Source organism: Paramisgurnus dabryanus, chromosome 2 (assembly GCF_030506205.2).
Source record: "Paramisgurnus dabryanus chromosome 2, PD_genome_1.1, whole genome shotgun sequence".
NCBI lineage: Eukaryota > Metazoa > Chordata > Actinopteri > Cypriniformes > Cobitidae > Paramisgurnus > Paramisgurnus dabryanus.
In genome coordinates this window covers 14,117,801-14,131,345 of record NC_133338.1, presented here as the reverse complement: position 1 = coordinate 14,131,345, position 13,545 = coordinate 14,117,801, and the positions used below count along the sequence as shown (strand labels likewise).

Here is a 13,545-nt window from a genome sequence, read left to right as displayed (position 1 = left end):
CTTCCCTTTTTTTGTGGAAAATAAAAGAAACAGCAGCCCACTTAAAATTATAAAACATAGCTGCTGCTTATTAGAAAAAACAAACTTTGTCCAGTTTGTAAAAAAAATGGCCCAGTTTATGTTTAATTATGACCTTACATAATAAACTTACATACATAAATAAGTACCTTACGTAATAAACAGATGTGTTTTTCTTATCCTAGGCTGAGCCGTTTTTATCTCCATAAACCGTGGGACCCCTTGAAAAAGCTGCTGTCATGTTTCTACAATATTTATGTGGCGGGGGGTTTAGCTTTGTAACAAAAGGACAAATTTGATATTGGAACTCCAACTACGCTACCACGGGACTTGCACCCAGGGAACTGCTCATTACACCCAGAAGGGTGGTGAAGCACACAGGTTCACTCCTCGTTAAAACAAAGAAAGAGTAAGCAAGAGAAGTGAGTACAATAAAAAATAGTTTATTACTTAATCTCATTCAAATAAGAACTCAATCAGGTAATTTATCACTCCACTTTAGATTCACGGCAAACACACAAAAAAACTAAAGAATTAAAGTTAAATGGAAAATAAACAATAAATCTGGGCTGAGGTTCCCAACAGGAGAAAGGGGCTTTAATCACGACTTGGGTTCGCATAGGCACACACACACACACACACACACACACACAGACACACACACACACACACATTCTGGTTTCCATGTTTTGTGGGGACATTCCATAGACGTAATGCATTTTATACTGTACAAACTGTATATTCTATTCCCCTTACATACCCCATTCTAGTGTTAATTTTGTCACCTATTTTTAATTTAGTCTTAGTCTTAGTCTTGTGCATATCTTTTTTTGTTAGTCAAGTTTTAGTCGACTAAAAGTCTCATCATTTTAGTCTAGTTTTAGTCAAAAGACAACTCAAGGTATCTTAGTCAAGATTTTGTCGACTAAAAGTCCCGTCATTTTAGTCTAGTTTTAGTCAACTAAACGTCTTGTCATTTTAGTCTAATTTTATTCAAAAGAAGACTTAATATATCTTAGTCAAGTTTTAGTTACATTTTTTTTTCTTTTTTTTAAATAAATTATTTCTGAGATTATTTCTGATAACCATTTCAGTCAAATAGTGTTACACACACATCTCAAATATTGGTTAAATGTCATAATCACCTGACAAAATAAACTTTTTGAATGATTTTTGTTGAATGCAACTTTGTTAAAGGCTCTCTAAGGGAATCTGCGAGACGTTAGTTATTGTTGACGTTTGAAACTGTTTTCAAACAGACGGAGCGTAGCTAACTCCTCCCCCTACCTTCTGTGCTTTCATGAACGCGCCCAACCCCCACCCCCAAATCCTTTTTGTCGTTTATTGGCTGGAATACTTTGTTTTGTTTTGTGATGCTAGGTTTGGCCAGTATGTTGATATTGCCGTTTGTGAAGCCTGGGCTGTCTACAGAGATCGCGTTTTTTTACAGTTTGATCAGCGGACAGGCAACAAGCAGATAGTGAGGAGATGTTTCCGGTATGTACCAAAAAATGTTTTATGGTCTAAAACGCTTCAATTCGCTTAGAGCACCTTTAATGGCGGTGACGTATCTCTATCGCGTGTAAATTGCGTCACCATTCATTCAGTGATGGGCGATAGGAAAGCACCCAGACAGCGATCATTAACTTATAATAAGCTATTGACCTCACAATATACTGTACATTCAGAATACTTGAATAATATAAGGTACATCAACAATGTTGGTAAATAGCGAATGTGGATCAGAAAGACAAGCCGTCTTACTGAAGACAACAGGTGCACGAGAATACGACACAAAAACATCTACACAATGCTGCATAACACTAAACTTTTTAGCTGTTTGTGAAATATTAATCATAATGTGTGTGGGCTCATTTTACACATGAGACTCTTACTGACCTGATCGCGTATGCCTTTTCCATAGTAGAATCGCTTCGTGTGCAATTGTTGAAAAACCATATGAAGATTATTTGATACAAAATCCGATGGAAACAACAGAGAAATATCAATATTTCTCATATGTAATACGTTTGTGGACTAAAACTGCAAACGGATGATATATTGTGAACACTTAGCATGGAGACTTCAGCAGCGGCAGCGCAAGCTCGTTTGGAGTTATGACAGACGCGCAGTTTCATAATAAGAGCATGCAGTCTTTTTATGAATGAATTCACATTTAAACATGACCTCATTGCATAAAATGTAGTAGAGACGATTGTAGACGAAAATGAAGAGATTTTATCTTAGTTTTTATTTTATGCAAAACATTTTAGTCTCGTCTTTTTTCGTCAACAAAAATGCATGTTAATTTAGTCTTAGTCAGCGTTTTTGGACATTGGTGCAGTCTCGTCATCGTCTTGTCTTAGTCATGGAAAAAAAGGTCGTTGACGAACATATTTCGTCTCGTCTCGTCTGACGAAATTAACACTACCCCATTCCCTAACCCCAACCATCACAGAAACCCTTCTGGTACTTCACATTTTCATGAAACATCATTTTGTTTGAATTATACTACTAATAGACTCCATCCCAGATAGCAATGAGTCGGCGGACCACTGGCGGTGCTCTGGAGGCAGTAGAAGGTCATGAAGGCGTAATCGCAAACACGTCTGATGGTGCACCGCCGGCGGCAGCCGCTTTTTTAAAAGCGGCAGCCGGCTGTCTACCGCCTTCAATCCGCGGCTGGCCCGCGGGCCAACCACCGTTCGGCCACCTTTATATTGAAGACGGCTCTTTCGCGGCCCGTTTGGAGGCAAACGCTTTTTTCGATCGATTTGCCGCCGCTTATTAGAGAAACAGAGCCCTAAACTTGAGATTTTTCACATTTTTCTGATATTTAAATGCCCCTAGCTCCGCCCCTGAATGGGCCACACCCTCCCTGGTGACAAATTTTCACGTCCCAAAGAAAAAACATGAAAAAATGAGGATTTTCGCAGCCTCACCGAAGGGCCCCGGAAGGGCCTAGGTGCCCCAAATTCTGGGCCCTGGCTCACAGAGTGCCCCTCTACGACATATCCAAAGACGGGTGTCGTGGCATGAAAGAAAAAATTTGGCCGCCGTCCGAAAACATCAAATTCCCCCATTATAATTCCCTTAGGCCTCAGGCCTTGCTTTTGGGTTGCTTTTTTTGAATCTATTTTTTCAGGAACGCCGCAGCGGCCCGCGCTTCGGGGGTCCGTCTCGGGAGAACTCCGACATAGAGCGTGCCGATTTTTGACCCGATCCGACTCCGGCACGAACCCACGGCCGGTAGCGGGAAACTGTAAGGTCTCCCGCTAAGCTGGGAAAAGTCGAAAGGTCGCCGAAATTGGTGCGCGGGCTGCCGGAGAGCTCTAGCGCGACATATCCGGAACCCGCGCGCCAACGGCGTAAGGCGCGCGTGCTACGCCCTGCCGAAAACCTTAAAACTAGGGCAGGCAGGTCGAGTCGCGAAGGGGTCTCGGCCGCGACGCCCGGCGTTCCGCGGAGAGGACGTCCGGACTAGCAGACCCGCGTGCGTCCCGGTCGAATCGGAGTCTTCACGACCGCGTAAACCCACCGCAAAGTGCGACCGCCGCGCGAGATACGGCCCTAGAGCTCTTCTTCCGAACGTTGCTCGAGTCTGCGCTTCCGGGTTCCGTCGTTGGGGACCCCTGAGTGCGCGCGTGCCGAGTTTCGGCCCGATCGGAAGCCGACACGAACCCGCGTGCTGAAACGCGGGAAACTGTCGGGTCTCCCGCGAGGACGGGAAAAGTCGTAAGCTCGCCAAATTCAGCACGCGGTCTGCCGTACGGCTCTGGCCCGACATATCCGAAACCCGCGTGCCAACGTCGCACCGCGTGCGCACAGGAGCGCCGCGAAATCCCAGTTTTAGGGTTCGAAACTCGGCTCGCGATAGGCTCTCCGCCGCGTGCTTCGGAGTCCCCAGCCGGGCCCCCTGTGGGATGTTACGACGGGCGTATCGGGGCCGCGCGACGTTCGGGGACCGCGCGGGGGTCGCGACACTTTTCCATTAAACCAATGTTATTTTCCGTAATGGGTTTGCGGACGCGCTCCTCGTGACCCCGCGCGGTGTCATATGACCTCTGGGGGGCCCCCGATCAACATATCCGAATCTGGAGAACGTAGCTCCAAAATAAAACAAGGTTGTCCAAATGTTCTCAAAATCACTCATCATGATCCTCTTGATGGCCTAGACCACCACACCATGTTTTTTGCCATTCGAGCTCCGTTTCGCTAATTTTTTTTCTGAAGGTCCCAGGGGTCTGCGCTTCGGAGGCCCGTACGGCGGGGCCCCCAAGCACGCGGGTGCCGAATTTCGACCCGATCGGACACCGTCCGCGAACCCGCAGTTTTAGCGGGAAACTGTAGGTGCCCGAAATTCGGCGTGCAGTCCAGTAGAGGGCCCTCGCACGACGTCTCCGAAGCCCGCGCGCATTCGGCGTACGCCGTGCCCACAGCGCCCTCGGTGTGCCTCCCAGTGCAATCGCAAAACGCCTAGGGTTAGGGTTGGCAAGTAGGGTCACGAAAGGTTCGCGGCGGGTGGGCCGGCGGATTCCTCAGCGGGGCCGTCCGCGCTGCGCTACCACGTGCGTTTCGAAGCCGTGCGCCCTTACGGGGCCGCGTGACGGCACTGACACGTCTCCATTAACGCACAAATAATGGGCAAATGGACAAATAGTGGGTCCGTGTCATGGGGGGGGTCGGGGGGGTGGTCAGGAGGGGTGAGGGGGTTAATCCGCACCAATAATGGGCAAATGGACAAATAGTGGGTTCGTGTCAGTGGGGGCGTGTCCTGGGGGGCGTGCCCGGGGGTCAGGAGGGGTGTGGCACTAAATCCGCACCAATAATGGGCAAATGGACAAATAATGGGTTGGTGGCCTGGGGGGGTTGGGGGGGTTGGGGGGGGGCACCCCCGTGGCTCAAGTACGCCCCTAGAGGCGTCCGATTGGCCAGTATGCTCCATTCCTTCCACGGGGGGCCGGTAATGTAAAAGTGCCAGATCGCCTAATAACTACATTGTCCACGGCTGCCAAATAAAGTGTACGGTCCCTCGCCCAGAGTATGCGGCCTTCGGCAATGTATTTGAATGGGATTTCTGACGGAAACCATGTACGTGCCCTTGCTCGATTCGAGAGACACTTCAAGACTATTGTGGTAACGCCATGACATCGGTGAACGCTTACAGAAAGGACGCATTCATGGGAAAAAATGACATAAATAATTAATTAATTAATTAATTAAATGCTTACAGCACCTGGTATTCCCAGGCGGTCTCCCATCCAAGTACTAACCAGGCCCGACCCTGCTTGGCTTCCGAGATCAGACGAGAGCAGGCGTGCTCAGGGTGGTGTGGCCATAAGCGAGTGCTCGCTCGATTCGATAGACACTTCAAGACTTATGTGGCAACGCCATGACATCAGTGAACGCTTACAGAAAGAACGCATTCATGGGAAAAAATGACAAATAATTAATTAATTGCTTACAGCACCTGGTATTCCCAGGCGGTCTCCCATCCAAGTACTAACCAGGCCCGACCCTGCTTGGCTTCCGAGATCAGACGAAAGCGGGCGTGCTCAGGGTGGTGTGGCCGTAAGCGAGTGAGGACTCGATTCGAGAGACACTTCAAAACTAATGTGGCAACGCCATGCCATGGGAGAACGCTTACAGAAAGGACGCATTCATGGGAAAAAATGACATAAATAAATATTTAATTAATTAAATGCTTACAGCACCTGGTATTCCCAGGCGGTCTCCCATCCAAGTACTAACCAGGCCCGACCCTGCTTGGCTTCCGAGATCAGACGAGAGCGGGCGTGCTCAGGGTGGTGTGGCCGTAAGCGAGTGCTGACTCGATTCGAGAGACACTTCAAGACTAATGTGGCAACGCCATGCCATGGGAGAACGCTTACAGAAAGAACGCATTCATGGGAAAAAATGACATAAACAATTAATTAATTAAATGCTTACAGCAACTGGTATTCCCAGGCGGTCTCCCATCCAAGTACAAACCAGGGCCGACCCTGCTTGGCTTCCAAGATCAGACGAGAGTGGGCATGCTCAGGGTGGTGTGGCCGTAAGCGAGTGCTGACTCGATTCGATAGACACTTCAAGACTTATGTGGCAACGCCATGACATCAGTGGACGCTTACAGTAAGAACGCATTCATGGGAAAAAATTACATAAATAATTTATTAATTGCTTACAGCACCTGGTATTCCCAGGCGGTCTCCCATCCAAATACTAACCAGGCCCGACCCTGCTTGGCTTCCGAGATCAGATGAGAGCGGGCGTGCTCAGGGTGGTGTGGCCGTAAGCGAGTGCTGACTCGATTCGAGAGACACTTCAAAACTAATGTGGCAACGCCATGCCATGGGAGAACGCTTACAGAAAGGACGCATTCATGGGAAAAAATGACATAAATAATTAATTAATTAAATGCTTACAGCACCTGGTATTCCCAGGCGGTCTCCCATCCAAATACAAACTGGCCCGACCCTGCTTGGCTTCCGAGATCAGACGAGAGTGGGCATGTTCAGGGTGGTGTGGCCGTAAGCGAGCGCCGACTCGATTCGATAGACACTTCAAGACTTATGTGGCAACGCCATGACATCAGTGAACGCTTACAGAAAGAACATATTCATGGGAAAAAATAACATAAATAATTAATTAATTAAATGCTTACAGCTCCTGGTATTCCCAGGCGGTCTCCCATCCAAGTACTAACCAGGCCCGACCCTGCTTGGCTTCCGAGATCAGACGAGAGCGGGCGTGCTCAGGGTGGTGTGGCCGTAAGCGAGTGCTGATTCGATTCGAGAGACACTTCAAGACTTATGTGGTAACGCCATGACATCGGTGAACGCTTACAGAAAGGACGCATTCATGGGAAAAAATGACATAAATAATTAATTAAATGCTTACAGCACCTGGTATTCCCAGGCGGTCTCCCATCCAAGTACTAACCAGGCCCGACCCTGCTTGGCTTCCGAGATCAGACGAGAGCGGGCGTCCTTTTTTTTTTCTTTTTTTTTTTCTAGAAATATTTAATCTGCTTTTAATGTCTTGGTGCAACAAAGAAAATAGACCGTTCATCTTTTAAACCAAGAAACTAACACAAAAGTTCATCTTCTCCTAGCATGTTAAAAAGCTTTTGATTAAAAACACCTATAACATCTTTGGTAAAGATTTTGTAAAAGTCCCCCATCTTGTTCTCCAATTTAAAATAATTGTACAACATTTCCACATAGTCTTCTACCATCTGCTTAAAAAGCACCCATAGGTTCAAAGTAAAATTCCTGTGTCTTGCTACATTCCTTCTTTTCCATATTGCTTTTTTCGCTATGATTAACAACAAATTCACAAGTTTCCTGTTTTCTTTGTTCTCTGTCATTCCCAGCATAAAAAATCTCTTCCAGTCAGTTTCCTCTTCATTTTCTCTTAATTCTGTGACAACTTCTTTAAGTTCATTAAAAAATGGGTTCAGCTTTTCACAGAATAAAAACAGATGTAACATACCTTCATCCTCTTTTTTACAGACTTTACACTGGGCATTTGTTTGTTTGTTCATTGCACAGAGTTTCATTTCAGTAAAAATTACATTATGTCTGATAAAATAGTCAAAACATTCCAAGTCCACATTTAACCACTTCCATGTTCTATTTTTCCAAATGTCCTTTTCATCAAGTTCATTAAAGTGTCTTAGCCACATCTGGTTAGCAACAGGTGCTTTAAAAACTCTATTTGTAAAAAAATCATAAAACATTTTCACTGTTCCCAAAATAAAATTAACCCTTTTGTCTTTACATTTTAAAAACACCATCATCTTATCTTCCTTTCCCTCCCTTTTATTTATCACTTCTAACCACTGTCTTGGAATTGCTTTCTTAACTTCCTCATATTGGTTTATTAAAGTTGTCACATTAAAATCTTCCTTCTCATCCTCCATTGCATCAATAATGACCTGGATTGGTAAAAATCCTTCTTTAACTTCCCACAAGATGTCTCTGACTTTTACGATCCCCACTTGTAACCACTTCTTATAATAAATGTCTTTCTCATTTATTTTGATTTTATCATTTAAAAACAGAGGCTGATTTAAAATCCTTTCCCTCCCCTCTGGATTAAAATCCACCTCAGTTAAAAAAAGCCTCCATGCATTTAAAACCTCCTTATAAAACTGTGGAATCCCTTCCATCATCCAGGCTTTTAACTTCATCCATAAAGTGTCTTCTTCAAGCTTAAAACCTCCACATTTGTTTAAATAAAAACCCATCAATTTCTTCCACTCAGCTTTGTTTTTGTCATCTAGATATTTTCTAACCACTTTTACCCTCATACTGTTCATCTTTTGTTCTACATCTTGCAATCCTAGCCCTCCCTCTTCTGGTTTTCCTATAAGCGTATGATATGCTATCCTTGGAGGCTTTTTTTCCCATAAAAATTCTAAAACACTCTTTTTTATTCTTTGGGCAACCCAGCTCGGCAGTGACATCACATGCAAATTATACCACATCTTAGAAAGCATTAGCATGTTGACAGTTAAAATTTTCCCCTTTAAACTTAAAAACATATTTCTCCAAAAAATCAATCTTCTCTCCATCCCTCCCAACGTTTGCTCCCACAAGTTGTTGACAGCCTCTTTCTCGTTTTTTGCTAAAATAACACCTAATATCTTCATCTCTTGTACCTCCTTGAACTTAACAACCCCTGTTAAAACCTCTGTTGTTCCAAACTTCATATATACTGTTTTATCCTCATTCAGTTTTGCACCTGAGCCCATACAGTAGCATTTCATTTTTTCCATTACTTCTTTTACGCTTTCTATATTCTCAACTACAATTGTCGTGTCATCTGCATATTGGAATATTCTTGTTAATTCCTCTTTGTCTTCTAATTCTATTCCATTTATATGTTTTCCTCTGTTAATTAGAAGCCCTAGGGGTTCTGCCACCAAAGAGTACAGCTGTGCTGAGAGTGGACACCCTTGTCTAATAGATCTTAAAACTTTAAAGGGTTGAGTTAAAAAACCATTACATTTTACCTTAGTTAAAATGTCAGTATATAAAACTGAAATCCATTTTATGAATTTCTGCCCAAAGCCAAATTGTTTTAGAACTGCAAATAAGAATCTGTGTTCCACTCTATCAAATGCCTTCTCAAAGTCCATGCTTATTATATATGCGCTTTTACCCTTTTCTTTTATATACCACGTTATGTCTCTAATGCTGCTTGTAATATCTGCTATATCTCTTCCCATTACTCCGTAAGCTTGATTAGTTTCAATTATATTGGGCAGTACCTGTTTTAGTCTATTTGCTAAAACTTTAGCTAAAACTTTAAGGTCTGTGTTTAGCATTGTGATTGGTCTATAATTTTTCAAGTCTGTTTTATTTCCTTTTTTCTTATATATAATTTTCATTAGACCTAACCCCATTCTTGGGTGCACTTTTCCTTTTTCAAAGATCTCTTCATAAACCTCTTTTAAAATAATACTTATTTTTCCTTTAAAAGCTTTATAAAACTCATTCCCAATGCCGTCTATCCCTGGGCTTTTCTTCGTTCCTAATTGATTGATGGCTTCTATAATTTCTTCTGTTGTAATATCTTTTTCACAATCATTTTTGTCTTCTTTATCAACTTTTCTCGTTATTTGTTGTAATAAGATTTTTCTTTTTGTCTCATCTCCTTCTTCTGATGTAAAAAGTTCCTCATAAAACTGGTTTACCTCTTTTAAAATACCCTCTGTACTTAATATCACTCTTCCTTCTTTGTTTCTGAGTTCTTTAATTATTCCTGCCTTCCCCCTACTTTTCTCAAGGTTTAAAAAGAACTTGTTGCATTTTTCTCCTTCTACTGTGTATTTCGCTTTGCTTCTTAGCATCGCCCCTTTGTACTTTTCTTCTTCTATTTTCTTTAGTTTTTCCTCCACTTCAATTACTCTTTGTATGTTTACCTCATTTTTGTTTAACTCCTCTTTTAATGTTTTTCTTATTTCTTCCTCTTTTATTCTTTTCACCTTTTGCAACAATTTACTATAGCTCATTGCATATTTCCTAATGTCATATTTCATGTTTTCCCACCATTGTCTTTTATCTTCTATATACATAAGGTCTGTTTTTCCTTCATCTAATATATTTTCTATCTCTTTTTTAAAATGCTGTTCCTTTAAAACTTCAGTGTTTAAAATCCATACCCCTGGTCCCTTCATTTCTCCTTTAAAATCCATTCTCATTAACACCATTTTGTGATCACTTAAAGTTGTTTCTTTATAAAACACTCCATCAATAAAACATTCCAAATTCCTGGTGCTTAAAAAGTGGTCTATTCTAGTTTGACACATAAAATTCCCCACCAGCTGTCTTCTTGTATATTCCCTCTTTTTTTCATTTCTCTCCCTCCACACATCAATCATGTTTTTTTTCCCCATCAACGACCTTAACTCCTTTCTACCCCCATCTGATTTAAAGATCATTCCATTAGCCATGTCCATTTTACTAAAAACAGTGTTAAAATCCCCCGCAATCATTACCCTCTCCCATTTTTCAACTACTTCAGCTATAACATTAAAATATCTTTTCTTTTCTATTTCTTCATTTGGAGCATGTACGTTTACTAAAATAAAATCATCTTCTTCCATCTTAATTTCTACTGCCATGCATTTCCCTTTTGTGTCATTATACATTAGTTTTGTCTTGATACCTCTATCTTGTCTTATTAACACCGCCACTCCTCCTCCCATTTTTCCCTCTCCATTATTAAAAAATAATTCTCCTTCCCATCTTCTTTTAAAATCCTCCATTACACTTTCTTTCCAGTTTGTCTCTTGCAATAAAATCACATCTTCATCTCTACACAGTTCCTTAACTTTTTCAAATTTCACACCATTCATTAATCCCCTTGCATTAAAGCTCACAATTTTTAACACCATTAAATAAAAAGAAAAAAAGAAAAACTTTTGCATCAACATTTTGTTAGTCAATTTTCCTCCCCTGCCTTTTCACTTCTTCCACAGTCTTGTATCTCTTCAGAACTTTATTTCCACATTTTATTTTTAGCTTTCTCTAAATTTGGTTTTACCTTAATTTTTCTCCTTCTTTTGTTGGTTGTTCCCAACGTGCTGTCTTCGTCAATGTTTTCACTGTCTTTGTCCTTTCCTTCCTCCTCCCCAGTTTGTTCTTTCTCCTTTGGCTCCTTCGTTTTTATTTGTTGAGTATCGTTTTCCTCCATCAAATCCTCCATTTTTTTGCTTTCCTGTGTTAATTCAGTCTTTTCAATCTCGTTGTCATTGTCCTCTCCTTGTGTCACTCCAGTATTCTCATTTTGCTCCTCACTTTTCTGTGTTAATTCAGTCTTTTCAATCTCGTTGTCATTGTCCTCTCCTTGTGTTGCTCCAATGTCCTCACGTTGCTCCTCTTCGCTGTCTGTTTCATGCATCTGCCCGCTATCCTGCTCTTCTTCCTGTTGATGGTCTCTATACCAGCATTCGCACTTGTCCAGTGCACGCTTGCAGTCCGGACACCTCACTACCTTGCAGTCCCTCACAAAGTGGCCTGTTTCCTCGCATTTAAAGCATTTAAAATCCGGACAGTCCTTCATCATGTGTTCAGGGCTCATACACAACCTGCAGGTTCTCACCTGCTGGCTATGTATCACTCTGAAGTATTGAGGACCTTCTCCCGTTTCAAGTCTAGTGCTGTAGGGCAAGGAGGCCACTTCTTTTGGGAACCGTACCTTCAGGAACCTTGTTCCATCCTCTATGTGGGTGCTGTTGTAGAATCGTCTCCTTATCTGTGAGATGGGAGTTACCCCCCATCCCTCCAGCTTCTGTAATATCTCGCCGTCGTCCAGGTATGCGGGCAGATGCATAAAAGAGACAACAAAATCTTTATTATTCAACTTTTTAATTTCACAAATCTTTCCTTTAATCATTAGTCCTCCATCCAACTTTTCAATATCTTCCTCCTTTTCAAAGGTAATTTCATATTCTTTCATCATTTTGGGCCTTACCGCTAGTATGCTTGTAACGTTCATCTTGTCAAGCAATGCCTGAATTATGTCCTCTGGTTTTCCTTCATGCACCTCTGCCAGATCAACTACCACCGTTGCTTCTTTAGTGTAGTATCTTTTATGTCTCCTTTCCGGGCCATCCTTATCTCGTTGTCTTTTTTCCAGTCCGTTTTCCATTTGCTGATGCGTTCCTCGTTCTAAATCCATGTCTGTTGCTGTTATATTGTCCATTCCTCAAAGGAACAAGCAACAACACACAAAAAAACTAAAACGATCCCTCCCAAACAGCTAAGCTGTTGGGAGGACAAGTAACAAAATAACAAAAAACAAACAAACAAAAAAACCTTTTAGGACTAAATAAACACAAATAGAAAAACTCAAACGTGTGGAGAGCCTTTCCCTCTCTACTGCAGCCTCACACTTCCTTGTTGCTCTCTAGCGCCCTCAGGGTGGTGTGGCCGTAAGCGAGTGCTGACTCGATTCGAGAGACACTTCAAGACTAATGTGGTAATGCCATGACATCGGTGAACGCTTACAGAAAGGACGCATTCATGGGAAAAAATGACATAAATAATTAATTAATTAATTAAATGCTTACAGCACCTGGTATTACCAGGCGGTCTCCCATCCAAGTACTAACCAGGCCCGACCCTGCTTGGCTTCCGAGATCAGACGAGAGCGGGCGTGCTCAGGGTGGTGTGGCCGTAAGCGAGTGCTGACTCGATTCGATAGACACTTCAAGACTTATGTGGCAACGCCATGACATCAGTGGACGCTTACAGTAAGAACGCATTCATGGGAAAAATGACATAAATAATTAATTAATTGCTTACAGCACCTGGTATTCCCAGGCAGTCTCCCATCCAAGTACTAAACAGGCCCGACCCTGCTTGGCTTCCGAGATCAGACGAGAGCGGGCGTGCTCAGGGTGGTGTGGCCTTAAGCGAGTGCTGACTCGATTCGAGAGACACTTCAAAACTAATGTGGCAACGCCATTCCATGGGAGAACGCTTACAGAAAGGACGCATTCATTGGAAAAAATGACATAAATAATTAATTAATTAAATGCTTAAAGCACCTGGTATTCCCAGGCGGTCTCCCATCCAAGTACTATCCAGGCCCGACCCTGCTTGGCTTCCGAGATCAGACGAGAGCAGGCGTGCTCAGGGTGGTGTGGCCGTAAGCAAGTGCTGAATCGATTCGAGAGACACTTCAAGACTTATGTGGCAACGCCATGACATCAGTGAACGCTTACAGAAAGAACGCATTCATGGGAAAAAATGACATAAATAAATATTTAATTAATAAATTAAATGTTTACAGCACCTGGTATTCCCAGGCAGTCTCCCATCCAAGTACTAACCAGGCCCGACCCTGCTTGGCTTCCGAGATCAGACGAGAGCGGGCGTGCTCAGGGTGGTGTGGCCGTAAGCGAGTGCTGACTCGATTCGATAGACACTTCAAGACTTATGTGGCAACGCCATGACATCAGTGGACGCTTACAGTAAGAACGCATTCATGGGAAAAAATTACATAAATAAT

At 42.9% G+C, this 13,545-nt stretch overlaps 6 non-coding genes and 5 pseudogenes across 6 annotated transcripts; all 11 read right to left on the bottom strand.

Annotated features, from left to right (window-relative positions):
• Positions 1-5,242: 5,242 nt before the first annotated feature.
• Positions 5,243-5,361, bottom strand: LOC135785216 (5S ribosomal RNA). Its single transcript, XR_010546519.1, has one exon. It is a non-coding gene; the product is annotated as a 5S ribosomal RNA (ribosomal RNA).
• A 115-nt stretch (positions 5,362-5,476) lies between these two features.
• On the bottom strand, positions 5,477-5,595 carry LOC135785069 (5S ribosomal RNA). Its single transcript, XR_010546380.1, has one exon. It is a non-coding gene; the product is annotated as a 5S ribosomal RNA (ribosomal RNA).
• A 125-nt stretch (positions 5,596-5,720) lies between these two features.
• LOC135784844 (5S ribosomal RNA) lies at positions 5,721-5,839 on the bottom strand. Its single transcript, XR_010546160.1, has one exon. It is a non-coding gene; the product is annotated as a 5S ribosomal RNA (ribosomal RNA).
• Positions 5,840-5,960: 121 nt separating this feature from the next.
• Positions 5,961-6,079, bottom strand: LOC135784657 (5S ribosomal RNA; annotated as a pseudogene).
• A 117-nt stretch (positions 6,080-6,196) lies between these two features.
• On the bottom strand, positions 6,197-6,315 carry LOC135784920 (5S ribosomal RNA). Its single transcript, XR_010546235.1, has one exon. It is a non-coding gene; the product is annotated as a 5S ribosomal RNA (ribosomal RNA).
• A 121-nt stretch (positions 6,316-6,436) lies between these two features.
• LOC135784555 (5S ribosomal RNA) lies at positions 6,437-6,554 on the bottom strand (annotated as a pseudogene).
• A 121-nt stretch (positions 6,555-6,675) lies between these two features.
• Positions 6,676-6,794, bottom strand: LOC135785079 (5S ribosomal RNA). Its single transcript, XR_010546390.1, has one exon. It is a non-coding gene; the product is annotated as a 5S ribosomal RNA (ribosomal RNA).
• A 5,800-nt stretch (positions 6,795-12,594) lies between these two features.
• Positions 12,595-12,713, bottom strand: LOC135783939 (5S ribosomal RNA). Its single transcript, XR_010545938.1, has one exon. It is a non-coding gene; the product is annotated as a 5S ribosomal RNA (ribosomal RNA).
• Positions 12,714-12,829: 116 nt separating this feature from the next.
• Positions 12,830-12,948, bottom strand: LOC135784422 (5S ribosomal RNA; annotated as a pseudogene).
• A 121-nt stretch (positions 12,949-13,069) lies between these two features.
• Positions 13,070-13,188, bottom strand: LOC135784222 (5S ribosomal RNA; annotated as a pseudogene).
• Positions 13,189-13,317: 129 nt separating this feature from the next.
• LOC135784018 (5S ribosomal RNA) lies at positions 13,318-13,436 on the bottom strand (annotated as a pseudogene).
• Positions 13,437-13,545: the final 109 nt, after the last annotated feature.